Raw genomic sequence first — 14,822 nt, 5'->3', positions numbered from 1 at the left:
GTGAGACGAGGGAATGTTCACCACTGAATTTCGTAATTCCATCGCCCCATACATTCCTGAACAATTTTGGAAAAACTTCATAATTATTTTAAAAAAAATTTATTCTATGAAGTTCAAAGAATTTTGGTTGGAAATTTTTCAACAATTTTGCCCTTTCTCCCATCCTGATCAGGGTGCTAATGAGAAAACACAACCCAAATGATGGCACAATAATTTTTAATTTCATCCAAAATTAGAAGAACATGAGACTTTTAATAGAAAAATTGATGCGCAATAAATTTTAGTGTTAAAAAATTTGTTTGCATTCTTTGCCCAAACCTCACAAGGATGGCTTGTTTTTACAATAAATAATGGCAGCTAGGTATTTTCCCCCAAAAATTAGATTTTCAGCAAGTCAATTTTCTTGGATCTCAATACTGGAAAGCTTGTGAAATACTCAGAAAATACACATGAGGGAAAGGAGAAAGAGAACCCCACTGACCATAAGAGTTAATAAGCAATTTGGGGTACCAGCCAGCAGTGATGTGTCAAACTCGGTTGTTGAATTATACTACCAATCCAATTGTACTACCTTAACCTTTTTTAAGTTATCACCTCTTCACCAAAAAAGCAAGGTATTAAGGATTCCTAGAATACTATGAAATTAGGTAAGTACACATACGGAAAGTAATTTGCAGCAACAGCAAGCCATATTGATGTGGCACATATAGTTGTTAAATTTGGTTACTAAAACAATTCTAAAACCCTTACCTTCTCTGTTTTTCTCTTTTTTTCAATAGTGCAGTAAGAATACAAGACTTTACTTATACTGTATATGGTCACATTCAAAGGAATGACATCATATGCTTCAGGGGTGAAGGCACTAATATATTAGACACAATTTACATATAACTTTTATAAGATTAATACCAAAATTTAGTAGAACTGAAAAAAATAGGACGAATATGTAAACATATTTTTATATGAGAAAACAATTGTCAAAAAACAATTAGTGTTATTGATGTCCCACGTAAATACATCTAATAATGCAATGTAAATGTATCAGATATACTGTACCGTAGATCAATTAACCAATTACATAGGTTCAAAAGGCTACTTTTATATATTGTTGTTGATGAATACTTAATTAATTTTTCCATTTTTTAATTACTTTTTATTATTTTGTGAATACTGTTTTATATATCATAAATATAATAGTAATAGGGTATAAATTCAAAATCAACTTAATCATATACAATTGATCTAAATCCACTTGTTTCATACATATTTTCATAGAAGATACTCGAGATTTCGTGAGCATGCTCGGGTGATCTCCGAGTATTTCGATGTTCTGGGAGATTTAGTTTCTGATGCCATAGCTGCATGATTCGCAGCTGCTAGACAGCCTGAATACATGTGGGGATTTCCTAACAAACAGGCAATCTGTTATGATTGGGTCACCGAGGAGGAAAGCAAGACCAAGCTAAGCCACAGAAAACCAGAGAGGTTGGTAACTAAGCGGATTGCAGACCCCTGATCCTATCCACACAACTAGCAGTAGCCATGGAGCGTACCTACGATGATTCTAGATGCCTCAACACAGCCGGAGAACTAAATAAGCCTAAAGCAAGAAAGGGGAAATCTAAACTGCCCCAGAGCAGACCCCAAAGGAATAGATAGCCCCCAAACATACAGTATATTGTCGGTGAGACAAGATGAAAACACAAACGCAGGTAGGAAAATAGGCTGAGCAAATGATGGGGCCCACACTAACTAGACAGGACAGGAAAGGAAAGACACTGTCTGCAATCACACAAAAAGCCCTGCAAAAAATGTCCAACACGTCTGATAGAAAAATACTGAAGTCACTTGACTTCGCCCACTATATCAGCACTCTGGCATATTCTGAAAGCAGAGCAAAAAGAGGCCAATCTAACCCTCCATCAGGAACAATATTCGCACTAACTCATAATGGAACAATGTGCCTGTCAAGCGCAGGCTAGAAAAATGCCTAGAATATCTAATTTTCTCAATTTCAGTGATCTAAAAGTGATCAGAGACCTTCATAGGGATGTAATAAAAGAGACTACACATTATCAAGTGCAAAACAAACCCATTTACTCAACATAAAAGTAATAACTTTTATATACACAAATTTCAAAACTCCCACCAAATAGCCCCCAATGATATCAAGTAACGGTTATTAAAAAGAGAAAATTTTGGCACAAAAACATTTTCTAGGCACCTAGAATAATATTGCACACAGAATTAATCTGAATAAGATCCTGAAGGTTCCCCAGAAAAAACACATTTGCAAAGCAAAGAGCAAGAATTGCAATACATTTTTGCATCTCCTTCTTTTGGGAGGTGGGACAGGTGTTCGATTTTTAGTATCAATATCTGGGCGGAATCTTTTGAGCCTAACTTGAAGGCTAGAGGGGATACCGATGGTTTTCATACTTCTCCTGCGTAGCTCTCCAAGCATTAATGTTCGTGGGTCAATTTTTTCAGGTACAATCGTCTACGGAGTGGTTCAAGCTGGTTTTCAAGGTAAATGATTTGTGAATTTATACCACCCAAATTTAGCATAGCGAAAAATATGACCATTGGCCAGCGCTTGGTGTTTCTGCTGACGCTGAAAGTTGAGCACATCTGATCAGCTGTATCAACACCCCCTTTGGTTTCATTATAAAATTTAATAATCTCTGGTTTTTGTTGTGCTTCAGATTTAGGATCGATGGCATCATCATTATGAAGCGTTGAGAGAAGAAGTACATTTTTTTTTGCGTGGTACATAGGAAACCAAAACCTTTCCATCATGGAATGCTAACATACTGCTGTACTGTTTTCTCCCTGTCACAGTAACAAGCTGTGGCGGCAATTCTTTTTTATTTTTTCTTACAGTTCCGACATATGAAAGCTTCTGCGTTTTTAGATAATCAATAAGATCACAATTTGAAAACCAATTATCAGCAGTTATATTGCGACCTGATCCAAATAAGGGCTCAGACATTCTTTTCACAACATCAGTGGGTTTGTTGCTGACACAGTAAGGACCATCTGGCTGTTTTCCAACATAATTTCAATGTTGTATGTGTAGGTCTTACTGGCATCAACAAGGGCATACATTTTTATTCCGTATTTGCTAGGTTTTGATGGTATGTATTGACGAAATGCGCATCTGCCACGAAAACCAGGGAGCATTTCGTCAATTGTGACATTTGCCCCAGGGCGATAGTTTATCTTGCAGTTTTCCACAAATTTTTGGAATACATCGCGAATTGGAGCAAGCCGGTCATATGTTTTACGTTCGGTTCGGGTAGTTCTGTCATCAAACCGAAAGCAACGAATTAGAATCTTGAATCTTTTTAGAGACATAACAAGGCTAAATTTTTCAATTCCATCACTTTCTAAATCCCAAAGTTCCTCCAAACTTTGCCGATTTGCCCTATAAGCTCCTGCAAGGTATAATAATCCAAAAAATGCACGCAGTTCGATTTCATCCGTGGGCTTCAGGATTCTGTCACAGATGAACTTGTGCTTTATATTGTCTATATATTGATTAGTGTATATGACAATAGAGTCCAGAATGTCATCTGTGAAAAAAGTATTCCAGCATTCAGCTGCATTTTTTGCATTACGTGCTGTTCCCATAACTGCAGGAAGGTGAGTGATAATGTTATGAGGTTACATATGTTTTTTATGGGTGGATTCTTGTTCCATTTGTTTTTTTTTATCTTTTCCCATATAATAAGATTCTATATCTTCTTCCTCCTCATCACTGTCACTATCTTGCTCTGTTTCAGAATTTAGTTCACAGACTTCCACCTCATCATGAGAATCAATCTCACTTTCTTTAAAATCCTCATTCATTGTGGGGTCTGCATCATCATCATCTAACAGCATGTTTCCCACTTCCTCAACATGATGGGGTTTTGAAAGATCATACATTTTCTTCTCCATTTCAGAAGATAATCTGAAGCAAGAGAGAGAATATGCATTAGGGAACAATGTGCCTGAGAAGCACACTTTCATTTGTAAGAAAATCTGCCTTATTTATATGAAATATCCACAAACCTTTCTCTATCCATTCATAAAACAAGCTAAATAAACAATAGTAATGACTAAAAACATTACATACCAACCTTATAAAGTGTGATGTGTTCGGGACCAATGAACCTGAGAAGCCAGCACAGCTATATCTTCCTTCCTGAAGCTCTGCAGACCAACTGTGGTATCAGGTTTCAGACAGCAGCTAGAGCCAGGAGACTATCTAGAGGGAGGGGGTTTCCTGAAAATCTGGTGAGAAGGGAGAAATGAAAGTAGAAGAGCTGCGCCTGTCAGATCCATTGTTCCTGACGGAGGGTTAATAAGGGACAAAAACAAACTGGCACAAGCAGTAATGTAAGGATGGAAATTCAGCACAGCCCCAGCCGGGACTGGCTGACCACACAAAAAAGAATAGACAAAACCAAATCAAATGTGAACAATAGCAAAAGAACACTTAGCTTGAGCATGCAAGGACTGAGCTGGAAACTAAGACCTCAGGAGGCAGGAAAAAATCACCAGCCGAGATAGAGGGAGTCGGCTGTCTTAAATCCAGTCAAAAACTCCAGATGTCTAATCGTCCTCCTCATTATCAGGTGGCAGGCCTCTGTTAATTAGATCAGCTCCATTAGCTCCTGTAACCACCAGAGGGAGCCCGGAAAGAGACCTCGCGACATCCTCTGTCAATATAACCAGCTCACTAACTTCACTAGTAACCAGAGGTAGGCCAGAAAGTGAATTCACAACACAATCCCCACATATATTCAGGCTGTCTAGCAGCCACAAATCATGCAGCTACGGCAACAGAAACTAATTCTCTGAGCACATCCAAATGCTCAGAGATCACCCGAGCATGCTCAGGAAATCTCGAGTATCAAGTATACTCACTCATCACTAGATCCCATCAATATGAATTAGTATACCTGGGACATCTATAAGAAATAAAGAAAAACATATTAAAGCAAAGAAAAAACTTAGCAAAATTGGTAGAAAAACAAACAAAAAACTGAAGAGAAAAAACTGACCTCATGTGATGCGAATAATTTCAAAACCTCATTTGATGATAGTGAATTAACGGTGTGTATCCAGTATGCCTCTCTGTGGAAGATAATTTTTTAAATATTAACCCTTCTTCTTGGGATTTTTGACTGTTCTATTACTTGAAATTCTAGTGCAATAGTGTGATTTTTGTACTTAAACTGAGAAGGCAGTGGTAATAAGGTATCATTACATCTAATCGTGGACTTATAACCTCAATATATTATTACATGAGAGAAGTCGAATGGAGCATGACAACAGGAGCTCACCACCTTGTTGAAAAAGAAAAACTGTAAGCCTAAAGAAGCCTGCTGATGCAGCCCAGGGCCCACTTCCCTTTTCCATTCCTAGATAAAAGATGTACAGTGTTTTCGGTAAGTATTCAAACCCCTTTAAATTTTTAAATCTTTGTTTCATTGCAGTCATTTGGTAAATTCAAAAAAGTTCATTTTTTTCTCATTAATGTACACTCTGCACCCCATCTTGACTAAAAAAAAACAGAAATGCAGAAATTTTTGCAAATTTATTAAAAAAGAAAAACTGAAATATCACATGGTCATAAGTATTCAGACCCTTTGCTCAGACACTCAAATTTAAGTCACATGCTGTCTATTTCCTTGTGATCCTCCTTGAGATGGTTCTTCTCTTTCATTTGGAGTCTAGCTGTGTTTAGATAAACTGATAGGACTTGATTTGTAAAGGCACACACCTGTCCATATAAGACCTCACAGCTCACAGTGCATGTCAGACCAAATGAGCATCATGAGGTCAAAGGAACTGGCCAAGGAGCTCAGAGACAGAATTGTGGAAAAGTAGATTTCTGGCCATGGTTACAAAAGAATTTCTGCAGTACTCAAGGTTCCTAGGAACACAATGGCCTCTATAATCCTTAAATGGAAGTATTTTGGGACTGCCAGAAGTCTTCCTAGACCTGACCGCCCAGCCAAACTGAGCAATCATGGGAGAAGAGCCTTGGTGAGAGAGGTAAAGAAGAACCCTAAGATCACTGTGGCAGAACTCCACAGATGCAGTAGGGAGATGGGAGAAAGTTCCACAAAGTCAACTATCACTGCAGCCCTCCACAAGTAGGGCCTTTGGCAGAGTGGCCCAACGGAAGCTTCTCCTCAGTGCAAGACATATGAAAGCCTGCATAGAGTTTGCTAAAATACACATGAAGGACTCCGAGACTATGATAAATAAGATTCTCTGGTCTGATGAGATGAAGATAGAACTTTTTGGTGATAATTCTAAGCAGTATGTGTGGAGAAAACCAGGCACTGTTCATCACCTGTCCAATACAATCCCAACAGTGAAACATGGTGGTGGCAGCATCATGCTATGGGAGTGTTTTTCAGCTGCAGAGACAGGACTGGTTGAAAACATGAATGTGGCCAAGTACAGACATATTCTGGATGAAATCCTCTTCCAAAGTTCTCTGGATCACAGACTTGGCCGAAGGTTGACCTTCCAACAAGACAATGACCCTAAGCACACAGCTAAAATAACAAAGGACTGGCTCCAGAACAACTCTTTGATCAATGTTGACTGGCCCAGCCAGAGCCTTAACCTAAACCCAATTGAGCATCTCTTGAGAGACCTGAAAATGGCTGTCCACCAGCGTTCACCATCCAACCTGACGGAACTGGAGAGGATCTGCAAGGAAGAATGGCAGAGGATCCCTAATCCAGTTGTGAAAAACTTATTGCATCATTCTCAAGAAGACTCATGGCTGTACTAGCTCAAAAGGATGCTTCTACTGAATACTGAGCAAAGGGTCTGAATACGTATGACCATGTGATATTTCAGTTTTTCTTTTTTAATAAATTTGCCAAAGTTTCTACATTTCTGTTTTTTTCAGTCAAGATGGGGTGCAGAGTGTACATTAATGAGAAAAAAATGAACTTTTTTGAGTTTACCAAATGGCTGCAATGAAACAAAGAGTGAAAAATGTAAAAGGGTCTGAATACTTTCCATACCCACTGTATATATTGGTATTTATACAGTATATATCCCTTTCTTTAACAAGATGTGCCCTGGACAACCTGACATTAGAATCTATACCATCATTCCATTACAGTAAATTATTCACGCCAGCAAATGATATGTGACATGGGTTTAATTATTTCTAACATAGCTTGATGGGATTATAATGATCATGTTGTAAAACAAATTAGGAAACAAGAGCAATTCAAAATTCTGAATTCAGTGACTAGCTGCACTTTTAACCCCTTAACGACCGCCGATACGCCTTTTAACGGTGGTAATTAAGGGTACTTAAACCACAGCCCAGTGAATTCACGGCGCTGTGGAGTAAGTAAATAGTGCCCCCCAGTGTTGGATTTTCTCCGGGGTCTCGGCTGCAGGGGGTAGCCGAGACCCCAGAGAACATGAATCGGGTCGGTTTTTACAGACCCCGCTTTTGCGATCGCCGTTATTAACCCTATAACGGCGAACGCAAAAAAAAGCCGCAATATTGCATTTAATTTCTCTTTCCTCTGATGTGATCGCACATCAGAGGAGAGAGAAAGAGGGTCCCCGATCCCCCCGGTACCTCTCCGTGGTCCACTGTCCCCTCCCAGTGGTCCTGCGTCCCACCGACATCCTCCAGTGGGCACCACCATCTTGGATCCAGGGAAAATGGCGGGCGCATGCGCAGTGCGCCCGCCGGGAATCTGCCGGCTCCGGCTGGCAGATTCCATTCATTCATTTTGCTCACTATGATAATCTGTCATAGTGATCAAAATAAAAAAAAATTGTGAATAACCCCCCCGTTTATCACCCTCTTAGTTAGGCAAACAAAATGAAATAAAGAAAATATATTTTTTTTCATTTTTCCATTAGGGCTAGGGTTAAGGCTAGGGTTAGGGCTAGGGTTAGGGCTAGGGCTAGGGTTAGGGCTAGGGCTAGGGATAGGGCTAGGGTTAGGGCTAGGGTTAGGGTTAGGGTTAGGGCTAGGGTTAGGGCTAGGGTTAGGTTAGGGCTAGGGTTAGGGCTAGGGCTAGGGTTAGGGCTAGGGCTAGGGATAGGGCTAGGGTTAGGGCTAGGGTTAGGGTTAGGGCTAGGGTTAGGGCTAGGGTTAGGGCTAGGGTTAGATTAGGGCTAGGGTTAGGGCTAGAATTAGGGTTAGAATTAGGGTTAGGGCGAATTAGGATTAGGGTTAGAATTAGGATTAGGGATTAGGGTTGGGATTAGGGTTAAGGTTGGGATTAGGGTTAGGGGTGTGTTGGGGTTAGGGTTGGAGCAATAATTGAGGGGTTCCCACTATTTACCAAATTTGGGGGTCTAAAAATTGGGGGCTAAAAAAAATCACTTTTGTGGAAATAAAAAAGACTTTTTATTTTCATGGCTCTGGGTTATAAACTTCTGTGAAGCACTTGGGGATTCAAAGTGCTCACCACACATCTAGATAAACTCCTTGTTGGGTCTAGTTTCCAAAAAGGGGGTCAATTTTCTGGGGTTTTCAGTGTGTAGGTGCATCAGGGGCTCTGCAAACGCAACATGACGCCCGCAGACCATTCCATCAAAGTCTGCATTCCAAAATGGCACTCCTTCCCTTCCGAGCTCTCCCATGCGCCCAAACAGTGGTTCCCCCCACATATGAGGTATCAGCGTACTCAGGAAAAATTGCACAACAACTTTTGTGGTCCAATTTCTCCTGTTGCCCTTAGGAAAATAAAAAATAGAGGGCTAAAAAACCATTTTTGAGGAAAAAAAATGATTTTTTATTTTCACGGGTCTGAGTTATAAACTTCTGTGAAGCACTTGGGGGTTCAAAGTGCTCACCACACATCTAGATAAGCTCCGTGGGGGTCTAGTTTCCAAAATGGGGTCACTTGTGGGGGGTTTCCACTGTTTAGGTACATCAGGGGCTCTGCAAACGCAACATGATGCCCGCAGACCATTCCATCAAAGTCTGCATTCCAAAATGGCACTCCTTCCCTTCCGAGCTCTCCCATGCGCCCAAACAGTGGTTCCCCCCACATATGGGGTATGTACTCAGGACAAATTGCAAAACAACTTTTGTGGTCCAATTTCTCCTGTTAGCCTTGTGAAAATAAAAAATAGCGGGCTAAAAAATCATTTTTGAGGAAAAAAATGATTTTTAATTTTCATGGCTCTACGTTTATAAACTTCTCCAAAGCACTTGGGGTTCAAAGTGCTCACCACATATCTAGATAAGCTCTTTCGGGGGTCTAGTTTCCAAAATGGGATCACTTGTGGGGGGTTTATACTGTTTAGTCACATCAGGGGCTCTCCAAACGCAACATGGCATCCGATCTCAATTCCAGCCAATTCTGCGTTGAAAAAGTCAAACGGGCTCCTTCCCTTGCGAGCTCTGCCGTGCGCTGAACAAGTGGTTTACCCCTACATATGGGGTATCGACGTATTCAAGAGAAATTGCACAACACATTTTTTGGTTCATTTTCTCTTTTAACACTTGTGAAAATAAAAAAAATTGGTTCTGAAGTAAATTTTTTGCAAAAAAAAGTTAAATGTTAATTTTTTCCTTCCACATTGCTTTAGTTCCTGTGAAGCACGTAAAGGGTTAACAAACTTCTTGAGTGTGGTTTTGAGCACCTTGACGGGTCTAGTTTTTAGAATGGTTTCACTTTTGGGTATTTTCTGTCATGTACACCCCTCAAAATGACTTTAAATATGATGTGGTCCCTGAAAAAAATGGTTTTGTAAATTTTGTTGTGAAAATGAGAAATCGCTGATCAACTTTTAACCCTTATAACTTCCTAACAAAAAAAAATTTTGTTTCCAAAATTGTGCTGATGTAAAGTAGACATGTGTGAAATGTTATTTATTAAGAAATTTGTGTGATACATCTCTCTGATTTAAGGGTATAAAAATTAAAATTTTAAAATTGCAAAATTTTCAAAATTTTCACCATATTTCCGTTTATTTTCATAAATAAACACAAGTCATATCGAAGAAATGTTACCACTAACATGAAGTACAATATGTCATAAAAAACAGTCTCAGAATCAGCAGGATCCGTTAAAGTATTCCAGAGATATAACCTCATAAAGTGACAGTAGTCAGAATTGTAAAAATTGGCCTGGTCATTAAGCTGCAAACTGGCTCTGTCACTAAGGGGTTAAAGAAGCACCAATAAATCGTCAACATTAGACACCTAGATGCTGTGGTGAGCCAAGGAACCTTACAGCAGCTGATAAAAGACATAACATGTTTATTTCCCTTCAAAACTGGAAGACATCCATCAGTTTACTGACTTCAGAACTTTCAGCATCCAGGAGAATCCAACTACACACTTCAATCATTCGGAGAAGTCTTCCCAAAAGTGATCGTCAAGGCAAAATTGCAGCCAAAAAGCCATACCTTTGACATGGAAGCAAGGCAAAGCATCTCAACTATGTAGACAAATATAAGAACTAGACTGGAGAAAAATTGCAGCAGGTGCTCGGGATTAACCCCTTAATGACCAATGACAGATATAGCACATCATGAGCGGGTGTAAGTTCCCCGATCGTAGCGCACCATGCCCATCATGACTTTAAACTGCAAGTGACAGCTGACAGCTGTCAGTGACTGTTATTCTTTTTTTTTATTAACTTAACCCCTTCATGACCCAGCCTATTTTGACCTTAATGACCTGGCCATTTTTTGCAATTCTGACCAATGTCCCTTTATGAGGTAATAACTCACGAACGCTTCAACGCATCCTAGCGATTCTGAGATTGTTTTTTCGTGACATATTGGGCTTCATGATAGTGGTATATTTAGGTCGATCATTTTTGCGTTTATTTGTGAAAAAAATGGAAATTTGGCAAAAATTTTGAAAATTTTGCAATTTTCAAATTTTGAATTTTTATTCTGTTAAACCAGAGAGTTATGTGACACAAAATAGTTAATAAATAACATTTCCCACATGTCTACTTTACATCAGCACAATTTTGGAAACAACATTTTTTTCGTTAGGAAGTTATAAGGGTTAAAAGTTGACCAGCAATTTCTCATTTTTACAACAAAATTTACAAAACCATTTTTTTAGGGACCACCTCACATTTGAAGTCACTTTGAGGGGTCTATATGGCAGAAAATACCCAAAAGTGTCACCATCCTAAAAACTGCACCCCTCAAGCTACTCAAAACTACATTCAAGAAGATTATTAACCCTTCAGGTGCTTCACAGGAACTAAAGCAACATGGAATGAAAAAATGGACATTTTAATTTTTCCAACCAAAATTTTATTTTAGCATCAGTTTTTTCATTTTCACATGGGTAACAGGATAAAATGTATCCTAAAATTTGTTGGGCAATTTCTCCTGAGTACACTGATACCTCATATGTGGTCATAAACCACTGTTTGGGCGCACGGCAGGGCTCAGAAGGCAAGGAGCGCCATTTTACTTTTTGAATGTAAAATATGCTTGAATGTTTAGCGGTTGCCATGTCTTGTTTTAAGAGTACCTGTGTGCCTAAACATTGGAGCTCCCCCACAAGTGAGCCCATTTTGGAAACTAGACCCTCCAAGGAACTTATCTAGATGCATAGTATGCACTTTGAACCCCCAGGTGCTTCACAAATTGATCTGTAAAAAAAAAAGTACTTTTTTTTCACAAAAATTTTATTTGGCCTCAGTTTTTTCATTTTCACATGGGCAACAGGATAAAATGAATCCTAAAGTTTGTTGGGCAATTTCTCCTGAGTACATCAATATCTCATATGTGGTCATAAACCACTGTTTGGGCGCACCGCAAGGCCTGGAAGGGAAGGAGCGCCATGTGACTTTTTGATTGGAAAATTAGCTCCAATCGTTAGCGGACACCATGTCGCATTTGGAGAGCCCCTGTGTGCCTAAACATTGGAGCTCCCCCACAAGTGACCCCATTTTGGAAACTAGACCCCTGAAGGAACTTATCTAGATGTGTGGTGAGCACTTTGAACCCCAAAGTGCTTCACAGAAGTTTATAACGCAGAGCAGTGAAAATAAAAAAATAATTTTTTTTCCTCAAAAATGATTTTTTAGCCCGCTATTTTTTATTTTCCCAAGGGTAACAGGATAAATTGGACCCCAAAAGTTGTTGTCCAGTTTGTCCTGAGTACACTGGTACCCCATATGTGGGGGAAAACCACTGTTTGAGCGCACGGCATGACTCAGAAGGGAAGGAGCGTCATTTGACTTTTTGAATGGAAAATTAGCTCCAATCGTTAGCGGACACCATGTTGTGTTTGCAGAGCCCCTGTGTGCGTAAACTTTGGAGCTCCCCCACAAATGATCCCATTTTGGAAACTAGACCCCTTAAGGAACTTATCTAGATGCATAGTGAGCACTTTGAACCCCCAGGTGCTACACAGAAGTTTATAACGCAGAGCCGTTAAAATAAAAATATTTTTTCCCTCAAAAAATAAATTTTTAGCCTGCTATTTTTTATTTTCACAAAGGTAACAGGATAAATTGAACCCCAAAAGTTGTTGTCCAGCTTGTCCTGAGTACGGTGGTACCACATATGTGGGGGGGACCACTGTTTGGGCACACGTTGGGGCTCAGAAGGGAAGTAGTGACGTTTTGAAATGCCGACTTGATGGAATGGTCTGTGGGCGTCATGTTATGTTTGCAGAGCCCCTGATGTACCTAAACAGTGGAAACCCCCCACAAATGACCCCATTTTGGAAACTAGATCACCCAAGAAACTAATATAGATGTGTGGTGAGCACTTTGAACCCCCAAGTGCTTCACAGAAGTTTATAACGCAGAGCCGTGAAAATAAAAAAATATTTTTTTTTCCTCAAAAAATTATTTTTAGTCCACTATTTTTTATTTTCACAAGGGTAACAGGATAAATTGGACCCCAAAAGTTGTTGTCCAGTGTGTCCTGAGTACGTTGGTACCCCATAAGTGGGGGGGGACCACTGTTTGGGCACACGTTGGGGCTCGGAAGGGAAGTAGTGACGCTTTGAAATGAAGACTTGATGGAATGGTCTGTGGGCGTCATGCTACATTTGCAGAGCCCCTGATGTACCTAAACAGTGGAAACCCCCCACAAGTGACCCCATTTTGGAAACTATATCACCTAAGGAACTAATCTAGATGTGAGGTCAGCACTTTGAACCCCCAAGTGCTTCACAGAAGTTTATAACGCAGAGCTGTGAAAATAAAAAAATATTTTTTTTTCCTCAAAAAGTGATTTTTAGCCCACTATTTTTTATTTTCACAAGGGTAACAGGATAAATTGGACCCCAAAAGTTGTTGTCCAGCTTGTCCTGAGTACGCTGGTACCCCATATGTGGGGGGGACCACTGTTTGGGCACACGTTGGGGCTCGGAAGGGAAGTAGTGACGCTTTGAAATGCCGACTTGATGGAATGGTCTGTGGGCGTCATGTTACGTTTGCAGAGCCCCTGATGTACCTAAACAGTGGAAACCCCCCACAAGTGACCCCACTTTGGAAACTAGACCCCCCAAGGAACTTATCTAGATGTGTGGTGAGCACGTTGAACCCCCAAGTGCTTCACAGAAGTTTATAACGCAGAGCTGTGAAAATAAAAAAATATTTTTTTTTCCTCAAAAAGTGATTTTTAGCCCACTATTTTTTATTTTCACAAGGGTAACAGGATAAATTGGACCCCAAAAGTTGTTGTCCAGTTTGTCCTGAGTACGCTGGTACCTCATATATGGGGGGACCACTGTTCGGGGACACGTTGGGGCTCGGAATGGAAGTAGTGACGTTTTGAAATGCCGACTTGATGGAATGGTCTGTGGGCGTCATGTTACGTTTGCAGAGCCCATGATGTACCTAAACAGTGGAAACCCCCCACAAGTGACCCCATTTTGGAAACTAGACCCCCCAAGGAACTTATCTAGATGTGTGGTGAGCACGTTGAACCCCCAAGTGCTTCACAGAAGTTTATAACGCAGAGCCGTGAAAATAAAAAATCTTTTTTTTCCACAAAAATAATTATTTTAGCCCCCATTTTTTTATTTTCCCAAGGGTAACAGGAGAAATTAGACCCCCAAAGTTGTTGTGCAATTTTTCCTGAGTACCCTGATACCCATAAGTGGGGGTACACCACTGTTTGGGCACACGTCGGGGCTCGAAATGGAGGGAGCACCGTTTGACTTTTTGAACGCAAAATTGGCTGGAATAAATTCTGGCTCCATGTCGCGTTTGGAGAGCCCCTGATGTGCCTAAACAGTGGAAACCCCTCAATTCTATCTCCAACCCTAACGCCAACACACCCCTAACCCTAATCCCAACCCTAATCATAACCCTAACCACAACCCTAATCCCAACACACCCCTAACGAAATCCCAACTCTAACCCTAACCACAAGCCTAACCGTAATCCCAACCCCAACCCTAATCCCAATTCCAACCCTAACCCTAAATTCAACCCTAACCCTAAATTCAACCCTAACCCTTAGTCCAACCCTAACCCTTAGTCCAACCCTAACCCCTAGTCCAACCCTAACCCCTAGTCCAACCCTAACCCCTAGTCCAACCCTAACCCCTAGTCCAACCCTAACCCTTAGTCCAACCCTAACCCTAGCCCTAACCCTAGCCCTAACCCTAACCCTAGCCCTGGACCTAACCCTAATGGAAAAAAAAAAAAAAAAAATTTATTATTTGTCCCTACCTATGGGGGTGATAAGGAGGGCGGTGATTTACTTTTTATTCATTTTGATCACTATGAAAGTTTATCATAGTGATCAAAATAAATGAATGAATCTGCAGCGTTGCAGATTCGATTCGGCGCACTGCGCATGCGCCTGCCATCTTGCAAGATGGC

General features: G+C 40.4%; 1 long non-coding RNA gene across 1 annotated transcript in view; it reads right to left on the bottom strand.

Annotated features, from left to right (window-relative positions):
* Positions 1-2,096: 2,096 nt before the first annotated feature.
* The window catches only part of LOC141053637 (uncharacterized), a 53,398-nt gene continuing 40,672 nt past the window's right edge, over positions 2,097-14,822 (bottom strand). Inside the window, exons 2-5 of the long non-coding RNA XR_012221237.1 lie at positions 5,052-5,124; positions 4,915-4,958; positions 4,125-4,278; positions 2,097-3,955 (exon numbers count right to left, since the gene is read on the bottom strand). This is a non-coding gene — a long non-coding RNA (uncharacterized lncRNA). The remainder of the gene's footprint in view (positions 3,956-4,124; positions 4,279-4,914; positions 4,959-5,051; positions 5,125-14,822) is intronic.

The sequence above is a fragment of the Dendrobates tinctorius genome, unplaced genomic scaffold, assembly GCF_039654945.1.
Source record: "Dendrobates tinctorius isolate UK_male_01 unplaced genomic scaffold, ASM3965494v1 ptg000166l, whole genome shotgun sequence".
NCBI lineage: Eukaryota > Metazoa > Chordata > Amphibia > Anura > Dendrobatidae > Dendrobates > Dendrobates tinctorius.
This window is presented reverse-complemented; position numbering and strand designations above follow the sequence as displayed.